We start from the raw sequence: 13,410 nt of genomic DNA on the forward strand, positions 1-13,410 counted from the left end.
TGTAGACCGGGACTCATTTTTTAAAATATATATTTCCGTTTTTTATTGTCCTTCATTGGGAGAAGAAAAACAAACAGTAGAAAACGAAAAGACACGAGAATTATTTTTGCAATCTGCGGTTGCGAGGTGATCATCGGACCTAACGACTGGTTAACCTCTAAATAAGGAAAATTAATAGGAGAATAGGCTAGCTTGGAAAGGTTTTTGCAACCGTAACGGCGATTATATGCATATATGCTTATTCACGCGGAAATCTCAGTAGCTGCATTGGCGCAATGTTACTAGATCGCATCTTTCCGATATTACTGCATCAGTGTTCGCAAAACAGTTTGCTGTCCCTTTTTCAGAAATTACCAGAATAACGCGTCCATTCTTCCTCTCTCTCTCTATATATATATATATATATATATATATATATATATATATATATTGAGAGAGAGAAGCGAGGGGAAAACGCTTTTTAAGAAAGATGACAGCAACGTTGGCTCTTTATCCCGCATGAGACGTTGGTTGCAGTATGCAAATCCAAATTTCTTTAGTCTCGCATGGCTGGGAGTTTATTAGCTCTATCACTATTAGCACTATCTGCTCGCGATATTTTATCACCGTATCAGAAAGCATACATTACTTATGCGTCGCCAGTAGGAACTCTGCACACTAAAGAAGGACGTTCTTTGGTGTTTACTCTTTTCTAATGGTTGCTCTTTCTCCCTTCGTTGTATCTTGTTTGCTCTTGATAACCAGAGCCCAGCTTTGCCTTTGTATGTATTTCAATGTTTTCGATAACGAAGTTCAGTTGGAAGTCAGCGCTTGTCCATGTCGCCTTTTTTGTCCTTGTTGGTACCGTGGTACTGTACACCCTCGAAGGCAATAAAGAAGATGGTTTCTTCACTGGCCAGCGGCCTATCTTCGCGACAATGTCATACTTCTTAGTTCGAAATGCAACTTTTGCAGCCTCAGATAGGGCGGGAGGAGGAGTGCTTTTAAACAACGTTCCAATTAATATATGTACACGATTTTAATTAATAGACGTCCTTTTCTCTCGCTTTCTCCTAAGGTTCATTGCAGGGTTACTGCATAACGCACGACGTCAAGGTGACGTCGGTGTCTGCCATCTCCTCGGTTTCTTCCTTCTGTTGGACTCGTGATCACAACGAACATTGCTGCAACTCACGCTGACACGCTTTTACATTCGCAGCTTTTGACTAAACTACGCTCGAATGTCAAAGACGTGCGGACAAGAAAGATGCAGAAGCAGATTAAAAGAACAGCGCCGTTTACGAGAGGAGGAAGTGTAGCAGAAGAACCAAACAGCAAGCCAAATAACAACATCAGTAAAGAGAAACCAATAAATAAAGCAAACAAGCAACAATTCGACAGATACGAAGCAGCACACTGCACTACTGGAAGCCTGTCTCTTCTTCCGAGAGCGTAGAGACAGGGGGCCGTCGTCCTCTGGTTTATATAGATACCAACGCGCTGACAGCAACAAAAGCGCACGTTCCGAGAGCAACAAGAACCAGGTTCGCGAAAAGCAATGAGAGCCGGGCGAGAAGATAAGCAGGGACAACTCCTGGCAGCAACCAGTAACGAAGTAAGAAGACCAGGGAAGGAGCAACCGTAACTGAAGCAGCAACAACGGGTGAAAGCGAAAATCGAGGCGACAACAACGACTGCCAGCTACACAACGACGAGGGAACAAGAGCAAAAAGACAACGACTGCCGGGGCCGCCAACAGATCGTAAATTTTCCGCCGCCCTACCTCGAGGCCTTCCCTTCCACGTGAAAGGGAAAGGCGGGGAGCAGGCGAGCTTTCGCGGCAGTGGCTGGCGACGGCATGGGTCTCGCGAACTGGCTGCCGCCAACAACACCATCGAGAGCAGCAGCAGAAGCGGACGCCATCACCACCACCGGTAGGAGAGATGCACCCCTTTCCCCCACGATTTCTTATCTGTTCTCTCCGGAGGAACGCGCTCGTCGGCTCGCGCCGACAGCCTGAAACGGCAGCCGGCAAATCTCAAACAATACGACACAGCGCCGCACCACTCCCACCTCAGCACTCCTATCCGACCCTCATCTAGCTCCCGCTTCCCCCTCGCAAGACGGCTTTCCCGCAGCACAGTCCCGGCATGCAGAGAAAGAGCACAAGCAGGACGCGCTCGTGCCTGCTCGTGCGTCTTTCTTTCACTCCTCCTGCAGGAGTCGTACTACTCCCAACCGCTTTGGTGAAGTTTCTTCGTGTTTAACGGCGTACGTCGCCTTGCCGCGGAGCGTGAAGCTCGCGTGGTTTGATTTCTTTATTTATTTTCGGGTGAACTTACGCAAGCGTTCTTCCTCTTCGGTTGCGGCATGCTAGAACCATTTTTTTTATTAATTTATTTTTGCTCGCTCTCAAGCGCGTCGCCGGAAAGCGGCGCAGGATTCCGCGCGAGCCTCATCAGGAATTGAGAGAAGCCCATTAGCGAGGGAAACGACTGAACGGCCCGCTTCGTTACCTGCGACTTCGGAAAAAAAAATAGCAGAACGAATAAACAAGCAAACTCCCTCTTTCCGGTGCGATGTGATTGGAATGCGATGTTGCGCCCACGTTCTGGTTTCTTTCCAACGAGTAACCCGTTCCCTCGAACATCGTCGCTGTTTCAAACACCACACTCCCACTCATCATTTCCATTTAGTTACCGTTATTAACCTCAAGCCTATCACTCCTTGGGTCCCTTATGCAGGGACGACACGCACCGACTAACATAACGGGTCCCATGCGTGTTGATTCGTCGGTTCTGCGAAAGTGCAGGTCTGTAACAGCTTGCTGCTTGGCTATAGTTCGTGCGCTGGCGTCACGAAAGAGTAACCGTGCAGGGAGAGCCCACACAAGTGCGTGCTCTCAGATTGCTCCGAGTCCCTTTTATTCTTCGTTTTTTTTTTTTCAGCACCATGTCTGCCTTGTTTTCTTTTTTCCCGCTCTCTCTCTCTCCCCAAACAGCGACCACAGTCAGAGGCCGGTGCGAAATAAGAATCACGCCTTGCACGGCGGCTACAATGCAGTACGGTGTAGGGAGCCGGTAAATCTCAGGAACGCAATGATGGCAAGAAAGAAAGAAAAGAGAAGAGAAGAAATGTAAACATTGTTATCAAACGCGATAGGCAGCGACGCTTCGCGCAATCCAGGCAGCGAGACAAACATTACAAAAGAGGCACTGATGCGTGGCCGCGAGAGATTCCCAAAAGAGAACCGATGTTCGCAAGCATTGCGCGTATTCGCATAATTAAAGCCCACAGAGAATGACAACTCCTAAGAATCGTGCAAGTCGCAAATCTGTGTAACAGGGGGAGCAGTCTGCGCGTGACAGTCGCCGCGTACTCCAATTCATATCTATGAGAGGCATGTTAAAGTACCGCTAAACGGTGGCAGCCTATGCGTGCGTGCGTGCGTGCGTGCGCGTGTGTGAGAGAGAGAGAGAGTGCGTGTGTGTGTGTGCGCGCATGTGTGTGTGCGTGTGTGTGTGCGTGTGTGTGTGCGCCTGTGTGTGCGCGTGTGTGTGTGCGCGCCCCAGAAAGTAAACGGAATGCGCGAGCGGTGACCAAATTGCTTCTCCATGTGCTAGCGACGCGCGTACTTTGGATCACTGTCTCATCAACGGATCAGTTGAAATAGCGCTCCTTCCACGCTCGCTAGGCGAATACACACACACACACACACACACACACACACACACACACACACACACACACACACACACACACACACACACACACACACACACACACACACACACACACACACACACACACACACACACACACACACGCACGCACGCACGCACGCACGCACAAATAAAAAAAGCTTATAAAAATAGCGGTCGGTAGAGAAATACGGGATATGGTTGACACAAGAAAAGGAACGTGCAATAAAAAGATAAATAAAAACGGACCAGCACAAAAAAAAAAAAGAAAAAGAAAACAGACCAGCACAATGTAGACAACACAGAAGCAGCTGAATATGCGAAGTAACCTGTGAGACCGAGCTTATACAAGATGGTTGCACGAAAAACAGTGCTGTATATAGAGCGATCACGATTCCGACAAAGAAGTCGAACAAGAGGCAAGTGGCTGAACTGTGTATATGCTGAGAGAGAGAGAGAGAGAAATTAAGAGCGAAAGGTAGGGACGCTAACCGAGGACGTGCCCGGTTGGCTACCCTACACTTGGGGAGGGGGAAGGGGAAGAATAGATAAGGAGAAAAAAAATAATAGTCATTCACAGAGACAGTCACTGAAGAATCTCCGCTGTCACAAGCGTTCGTATAATCCAGTGTTCTTCACGAACTGCAGAAAGGCTTTTGTGGCTTTTTTCATGTAAGAATGCATAGGCCATGGCCCAAGGATCTTTTCTTCCGAGAGCATTCTGTTATCTAACAGGTTGATTTTAGCTTGGAGAGTACGTCGTTGTCAAAGGAAGGACAGTGACACAGAAGGTGCTCGAGATGGCTGCGTGGAGTTGGCATCTGAGGAACTGTGTGCCGGAAACGAGAACCAAAAGTCAAGGAGTTTCAGCAGGTGGTTTGATTACGACAGATGATAGGAAGAGACGAGTGATACAGCGGCAAGAAGGCCCTGGGCATACGCACAAATTTAGTTCCTCTCTTTACTCTGATGTTGCTTTCTGCAGACAAGTTATTTGAAGTGAGCGCAGGATAACTTCTTTACATTGGTTCGTTCTATGTACGACGTGGTACAAAGGAAGATTACGCCCGAAGAAGCATTAACTCATGAGACAAGGTCCCATTAACTGCGCTTTCTGAAGTTGATTCATTACTCGTCCCCAAGTAAATCCAAGATTTAGTAAAACGAAAATTACGTAGTCCGCGGAAAACAATTTCTAGCAACATTATTCTTGTTTTGTTATCGGCGCCCAAGTTGTGCAAAGTTAACTTTAATTTCTTGAAGGAGTTTATCTAAATTTCATGGTACGCCTCGATTTTGATCGATGAGCCACGCGCTATATAATGATCGGTTAGGTAATCCCGCGCCAAAGAAGAGACCGAGAATAAATGTACCGGGCGCCATTTCCTGGAAGAATAAATAATTCTGAGACACCCATTTCGAGAGACTGCGCTAAACCTAGTTCGCCGACCCAGCCATTGGAGGCGAAGGGCAGTGGAAGAGCTACGCGCGCTTGAAAAACTCAACCCGCGGCAGAGATAAGCTTCCCGCGTTCTATAGCCATCGTTGAAAAGACTTGAGGCGCAAAAGTTGGTCCCTGCAGAACAACTTTAATCGAGCGCACTGCGCACGCAATTGAGATTAATGAACCATAGAAACGGCCCTCATTATTCCCTTTTATTACGAACAATAATTTCGTAGCGCTAACGTCATTATTCGTAAGTGGTTTATCCGCATTTGGTCGGCATCGCCGACTCTGGAGAAAACGCTCGACGCAACGAGTCGATTTCGAGCACGGAGAAAACGAATTATACGTGAGATCGCTTTCCTTTAAGTTCGGATTAACATATGCAGGCCTTCTCGTTTCTTCCTCACCGGGTTATTTCGCCGTATTACTACCGGCGCTTTCAAATTTCCCTTCCATGTGTGTGCCGTCTAATACCATTTCACCAAATCGCTTCATACGCATTGTTAATTCAAGAGTCGAAGCGGCAGGTACAGAGACCATGCCACGTGACCTAGGGCTGTTTGTCGCGCTGCCCGCTTCATGAAGCTCCAGTGACGAGACCATAGTACGATATATATATATATATATATATATATATATATATATAGAGAGAGAGAGAGAGAGAGAGATAGAGAGAGAGGACAATTTAATCGAAAGCGCTCTCACGGGCCCGACAAAACGAACGCCTCGCATCTGCATAGGCAGCGAGAAATAAAAAAAAAAGAAACTAAAGTAGAGAATAAATAATTGCCTGAAGCGTTCATTCCGAAAACGAATGAAACAGAGAAAAGGGAAGCAAGAAGACGGCTGCATTTCTCAAGTGGTCTAACACTCGCGGGTCTCGCTGTTCTTGCTTCCAACCTTTGCCGGCAGCAGTAAATTTGCAGAAAAGAAACTCGCGTGCAGCGCCGGAGGAGAAGCAGTTTAGGCTTCATATCAAAGTTAACGGCGGCCCCGTTAATCTAAGCGTGCTCATAAGGCCCCCCAGAGCACCAGAGGCCGCGCGGCACATCTCAGGGGTGCCGTTCGAGCGAGCTGGCCTCCTTGGCTTGCACTCGGGAGAGGAGGTGAAGAAGAAGCGCACGGCGATATTTCTTGCCGTCGCTACGGCTTCAGCTCCTCAGTTTTTATCGTACGCACGCGCAAACACACACACACACACACACACACACACACACACACACACACACACACACACACACACACACACACACACACACACACACACACACACACACACACACACACACACACACACACACACACACACACACACACACACACACACACACACACACACACACACACACACACACACACACGTACAGCTGCCGGCGGTAAAGCGAAACCGACTGGCTGGCCCCTCCGAGAAATGGGCTCACTAGCTCACTAAAGCACCCGCCCACACGCTCATTTATTCGCGAACAAACAGAAGAACGCACACACGAAAACCCGGGCAAGCTACAGACGTCGGGCAGTAAGAGCATAACGTCAAAGGGGGGCACAGTGTACCAAAGCTATAGGAGAGTCTTTCTTATCTTTATTTTTTGTCACGTCGGTATTAGTTCCTCGGTTCATACCTATATGCTACTCCTGTCTGTTTCTGCGCTCCCGCTCTAGTGCGTCTTCAGGCGTTCCTTCATTTCGCGTCGCTTCGGCAGCGCGCTGCGTCTATACTAAATTCTATCCTCCACCCTCCCTGGGCCCAACACAGAGAGCTCGAGCAACGCAGCGTACAGAGTGTGTACGTTTTGTGCGCCCGTGTATTTGTATCGATTTGTATGTGCGGTGCGTGCGTGCGCCAGCGCGCACCGAAGCTGTTTCCCATAAGAGCAGTTCCTTGTAGCTCCCTAAATCATACGCGTGGTCTCCCGCGCCATCTCGCACACAAACACAGAGCCCCTCACCCGCACACGCTCTCCTCCGCCTCAGGCCACGTTCCTGCCAAGTTTTTTTTTTTTTTTCTTAATTCTTCTCTTTTCTTTTTATCCCAGCGACGGCGTTTTTCGCTCAGCGCGCCGCGCTGTCGAGCGGACGCGCATTCCTTTACGTTTCTCTGCGCACATAACGTAAATTGCAGCCAATAACACATAAAGCATCTTCCAAAGTCCTCCCCCCCTCCCCCTTTCTTCCGCCATCCCTGATTCTCCTCCCTCTTCCGTTGCCTTCCTTTCATCCGTAGTGGCGCCAGTCGCGAGAAGCGCGCGACGCGCCGAAGATTTACGCCGCGGGGAGGAGACGACGTCCTCGGGCGACCATTTCCTCCTTTTCCCCCTCCACCTTCATCCGACCTCCTCGCCTCAGAGTTTCAGCCGCATCCGCGCGTGGCTCGAAGAAGCTGCTCCTGGTGCCAGCAATAGATCAAGATTCTACACCCCGTCGCACTGAAGGCTTTGCGACATCGTGACAGTTGCTGTGTCGCGGCTTCAGGCCCGAGCCGCGTACTCGGGAGTGAGCCTACGTACGTGTGCGGCCGTTATTAAGGAATCTGTAATCAATCCAAATCCTGCAAACGGAAGAAGCGTTTTGCGTAACGTTCTTTAAGCTTGCGCAATGACTAGCATACATTTGTGAGGCTATTTCTCGTTAACTTAAGTCCAGGATATAATTCGTTTACTTTATGCATACGTGAATAAATATCTCCGCCGAAAGGTTGGTCCTCACAATTGCGAATGTTTTTTTCCGTTTTGTTCCCCCGGAAGCGATACGGACTACGAAATTATTCTGCATACTCTCCGTTCGAATAATACGAAACCCGCAATGCTAGAATACATGTCTTTCTTCTTAAAGTGACGTCATTCATATCAGTAGCAAGTATATAGGGAGTGAGCGTAATCGTCCTGTTTGGGGCACCTACGGTGCTTCGGGTAGCTAATCAATATAGGCCAGAGTTGGTCCCCTACAAAGATGTTCTCGCTTTTCTTCTACATCGGTAAGATGTTGCAAAAAAAAAAAAAAGAATTGCGCATTGGGCGAGTTGGAAAGCATTCTCGAGGATGAGCTCTCAGAAGGACCAACACAAGAATAGGAAAACACGGTACAAGCACTATTTTCCCAGCACGACAGCTGGGGAATGGCCAAGATCTCCTCTCAATAACGAGTAAGTGAGGAGTGGCTACAGTACAATTCGAATCCTCGGCTATTGCGACGCCGAGAAACGAGTGCTATTTTCGATAAGTTCACGAGGCGATTTCCACGGAGTTAAATCTGATCAACGACACCTTGCACCTCCCGCCATGGTGAGCAGCACAGAGCAACGCTAACTTTGTTTCGTCAGGCGAAGCATTTTATGAAGACTCGATTTGCATTTCTTCGACGTAAAATGGCTGCTTATTAGCGGACAAAGCAGGAGGCAAAGCTTCCCCTTATTTACTTCCGCGTACGAACCTCAGCGCTTGCTGGAGGCAAAAGGCGTAGCGCATCAGACACAGGACACAAGAGGAAGAACACAGACAACACACACGTTTGGTGCTAACTTTCAACAACAAGTTTTTATGCGGGATCACAGCATACATATTTACCACTCTCGCCTGCAATAGAACACGTGCTTCGAGCAACCTGATAGCACATCTCGCTACAGACTGGGAAGTGAAAAAAAAAATAATAATGCTAACTATAATAATAAATAATAAATAATAATAATAATGCTATCAGGTTGCTCGAAGCACTTGTTCTATTGCAGGCGAGACAGTGGTATATATGTATAGCTGTGATCCCGTATAAAATCTTGTTGAAAGTTAGCGCCAAACGTGTGTGTTGTCTGTGTTCTTCCTCTTGCGTCCTCTTGACTGATGCGCTACGCCTTTTGCCTCCATCATGTTATACCAACAAGCCCAGCGTGCAACGTTAGTCAGCGCTTGTGCTTATGTAATACGTCGGGGATTTCAATTTACTGGTGCACGTTAGAACCGTTCTTGACAAGTAAACATTTTCACAGCTCGCCGGTGTGAGAACTGGGTTTTTTTATTTTTTTTTTATTTTTTAGATTGCAATGTAATCTTTCGTTATTCTTTCCTTGTTTTTTTTTTTTTTCAACTTTTCTTTCAGCGATGAAACTGTACACTATAGTCCTGAGCAGACGCTGTACGAATGTCATTACGTCCCGAGACGCTATAGCGCCCGGGAGCTTCAAAACCGCCGTTTGTTTCAGCGCATTTTATAGTTACTCTGTGTGTAATTTACTCTAGTGAAATTTACCAATCCAACTTAACATTCCTCGTCAGTGTCCCTCTAACGAGACAGCGAATAAGTGGTTCCTCCGAACGGGCTGGTAGGATACCACCCATGCACGCGAGATATGTATACAGCCTCCCGCCTTTTTAGCTATATCGCGCGAGCGTCCATCACGTCTCATTTTAGCGCCTTTTGAGCAGCGAGACTGGCACAAGTACTCTCAAGTGCACTAAGCACTCTCCTGTGCAAGAGTCGTCTAATGCCACAACGTACGACCATACTATAACGTTCTCGCGCGATATAGCTAAAATGCAGGAGGCTGTATACGGTGGGGTTCGCTATCCTTAAAGGAACACTCTAATGTGCGCCTATAACATTGCTGACTTTCTCTCTGGCCTCAGCACAAATGTTCATTATTTGATGCTGAAATTAAGTGCCAACTTCAAAGTATATCAGCTAAAGCCACGTCAATTAATGCACTGCACAGGTGTATATAAAAAAGTGATGGCACCGCCAACCATTAGTCATGTGCTGCAAGACGGGAAAATCGGCGCGCGCTTTTCACTCACGTGTTCACTATATAACAGTGGACCGGACTGTACACATATACGCACCATCTAGAGAAACTTATGCGTCCTGACCGTTTTATTTATTTTTTTTCTTGTTCTTACTCTTTGAAAGAGTAAGGTAAGATGGAACCGCGAGAAACAAAGCGGCGAAAATTACCGGGTTCCGCCCACGGCTGCTGCGCTAATGTGCTAAGCTAGGGATGGTCTCTGCCTGACGGTGTGCGCTTTGTTCACCGGCGAAAACAAGACCAAAAGAAAGAAGGACGCGGACCACCCGATGCGAAGAAAGGCGGCGAGATGATGGCCTCACAAGGGCCGCCGCTTAAATGTAACGACGCAAGCGAGAAATAAGAAAAAAAGAAAACTGCAGATCTATGGTAAGAGTTGGCGAGCTGAATGGCGAAGAGTTGGGCGGCAGTAAAAATGTCATGTGCACGAAATTTATAGAAGCGAGGACAAATAAAAAAAGAAGATAAAAAAAGAGAAAGAAAAGTTAACTAGAAACAAAGTCTGGCAAAGGGCATTTTTTTTTTTAAATGATGCGGAGGGATACAGTGGACTGGTTAGCAAAAGCTTCCAGAGTGGCGACAGAGGGCTAAGAACTGGAAGACGTGGGTGCTGTTGCATACCTTGAAACAAGTAACCAACATACGGCAGAGCACTGGCAGAATGATCATACAAAAACTGACACATATAATTTTTTTTTAATATGAGAAAAAGGCAAGTACGGGGTACACAGCGCCGAAGCTTCCCCGCACCCTAGAGCATAAAGTTTTTCTTGCGCTTCGCATGTACGCAACTTTACCACAGCCACCGTGCCTGCCGACAACAAAGAAAATTAACGGCGACGGTGCAACAACGTTCCCGGCTCCGCAGCGTCCGCTGCGCTAAAATGTGTGCTACGGGTGACCGCTTGGGAAGAGCGCCCGGTAACTCAGAGAGCTCCTTTGAGCACACCGCCCAGCACAGCGGGGCCGTTAGAATAGCACGCTTCCGTTCTTTCTGTGCGGCTGCTCGAAGGCCGGGGTCAGTTCATCATAAACTTTATCCCACCGCACTACGCAGCCAGCGCGGGCAGAGACAGAGAGAAAGAAAGAAAAAAAGAGAAAGAAGAAGCCACTAAAGAAAGATGGCGGCGCCACACGGGCCGCCGACCTCTCAGCGATCCTACTTAATCGGCGCCGTAAACACGTCTGAGCTGTTAAAAGCTGGGTTCCTGCAGGAGACTGTAGAGAACTTCTCGGGCCTTTCTTCTGGGCCCTGTGCTGACAAAGAACGGGTCTCAGAAGAAAGAGCCGGGTGAAAGAGTTTATGGACGTGAGAGCGCCGATTTAAGAGAGCCACGTTCGTCATCTCGTGTTATAGGACGAAGGCCCACGTGAGGAACCCAATAACCGACACTTATAAACCCTTTGTAGCTTACTATAGTACAAACACAACTAAATCAGACGAGGACTAAGTAAGGTAATGCACGAGTGCTGACTCAGAAGTGGTAGATTTATAGCGAAAAAATAAATACACCCACAAATGTATATACGCAGCAATATATCTATACCAGTTAAGCAAATAATCTCAGGAGCCGGTACAGAAATAGGCCTTCATCAAGCTCTTGATGAAGGCCGGACCCCGGCCGAAACGTCAATAAAGTCCTGTTATATGTTTTTCCTACGCGCTTCTATTTTTGTAACTATATATTTATATATATGCATGTGTATACAAGCGATCCAGGGACTTATTTACAACGAAGAACTTTGCAAAATAACATTTTACTGTTAGTGTGTTACACGTTCTTCTGTTTAAGCATTGCCTAATGCAAGACTGTCTACCTTCTTTTATTTTATCCCATATTATTGATCAAGCATAAAGGGGCAGCCGTCGCCAGCAAACGGCGGCAACTACTCCTCTGTTTATTACTATTTCAATAAGATAAAAACGGGCTATCACCAAAGTAGGTACATAGTACAAATAAACAGTGTCAAAGCAAGTGAACATGCAAGAAAACATGTTTCAAGCACAAATAAACAACGGCAAGTAAAGAAAGAAAATGCGTCGTAAAGAAATGAACGTGCAATAAAACAATGTAGTCGATTCTACAAATAAGGAGATCATTCTAAGACATTCAAAAATGTTTGTTTGGGTAATGACCGGATGTCGCCAGGCATTGATACCATAGTTCTGTGTTCAGGGAGGAGGAAAAAACGTTGTATATAAAAAAGTCCTTATAAGAATGAAACAAAAAAAAATGATGGAATGATTCGCTCGGTGTGGCTCACGTAATGCATGACGCCATGCGCAGATGTCTCTCGACAGAGGTTAACGATGACGCATCAAAGCGCCTGCAGGGAGAGCTGCTGCTGCCGTGCTGCTACGCTGGCAAGACGCATCGCGGCCACGTAGGAAAGGCGAGTCGTGCGTGAGCTTACCGGTTTGTCAGCGAGGGCGGAAACACAGGAGCTGACCAACTGACGACAGTCCATTCAGCGTCCCATGTCACGTTCTGCGAGAGACAAGAGAAAGCGAATACATATATACGGGCGTGAACCAAGCTGAGAGCAGTGAAATCAGTAAGGGCAAGCAACGAAGCAGCAAACATTTAGTGGCAGTACGAACGCTTGTTTTACTGGCCTGATTCGTTATAGCTTCCTCCGCCCAGCGGAGGCCTCCATACGCTGCCTTACTGAGGCAGGCAATCATCAGTCCTGCACGGCATGTTTTGACAGTGCTCTTCCATATGCACGCCTAGCAATACTCCTGCTTCTGTCTTCCCCTTCACGCAACATCCAGCCCTCACGCCGGCCTTGTACAATAGGATAAATCACTGCTTAATGCATCTACTTTTCTTTACAGTTTAAAACACGTGAGCTACAACAGTGCGCATGCGAGTTTGCTAAGGTCATAATGTACTTGTCTGTACGTGATTACATGTCCAATCAGTTAGATTTCATCAGGCACTTGATTAAGTAGTCACGAATTGACTAATTGTGATTCGAATAGAAAATTATGTACGTTAATTCATAATGCTCAGGTCAATGATTCAATAAGAACATCCTTGCGCAAATGCTCTAGGAAAAATTTGCTCTGGCTTCAAATTTTACCCTTTATTATATATAATCAGCATTTAAGTCGATTCACAAAGTTTCCACACAAGCAAGTCAAGAGCAAAAGTCCGGTAACCATAGATACCGCGAAAGAAGCTGGTTTTTCCTTGAAACCCAGGCACATGCACAGGCTGAAATCAAATGGTACAGCCTACGTGCGCCTGTTCACCGAATGCAATGTATCGGTTCAGATTGCATGGCTGTGCTAGAAGACATTCAATTATTTGTTGATGCCACAGTCTCTACACTTCGGCTCCCGAATGTATCACGCAGAGCGCTTTCGAGCGATGTCGCAAATTAGCACGTGTGAGCCTGCGGCGAGCCCCGTAATCTGGTCTTCGTAAAAATACTAGTAAGAAAAAATGTCTGTGAAGATTTAGCGGTAAATGCGTGAGAAATGCGTT

At 47.1% G+C, this 13,410-nt stretch overlaps 1 long non-coding RNA gene across 1 annotated transcript in view; it reads right to left on the reverse strand.

The window, feature by feature from the left end:
* Positions 1-13,410, reverse strand: part of LOC119449628 (uncharacterized) — a 203,036-nt gene that overhangs the window by 87,621 nt on the left and 102,005 nt on the right. Inside the window, exon 3 of the long non-coding RNA XR_005191243.2 lies at positions 12,332-12,405. This is a non-coding gene — a long non-coding RNA (uncharacterized LOC119449628). The remainder of the gene's footprint in view (positions 1-12,331; positions 12,406-13,410) is intronic.

This window comes from Dermacentor silvarum, chromosome 4 (genome assembly GCF_013339745.2).
Source record: "Dermacentor silvarum isolate Dsil-2018 chromosome 4, BIME_Dsil_1.4, whole genome shotgun sequence".
Classification (NCBI taxonomy): Eukaryota; Metazoa; Arthropoda; class Arachnida; order Ixodida; family Ixodidae; genus Dermacentor; species Dermacentor silvarum.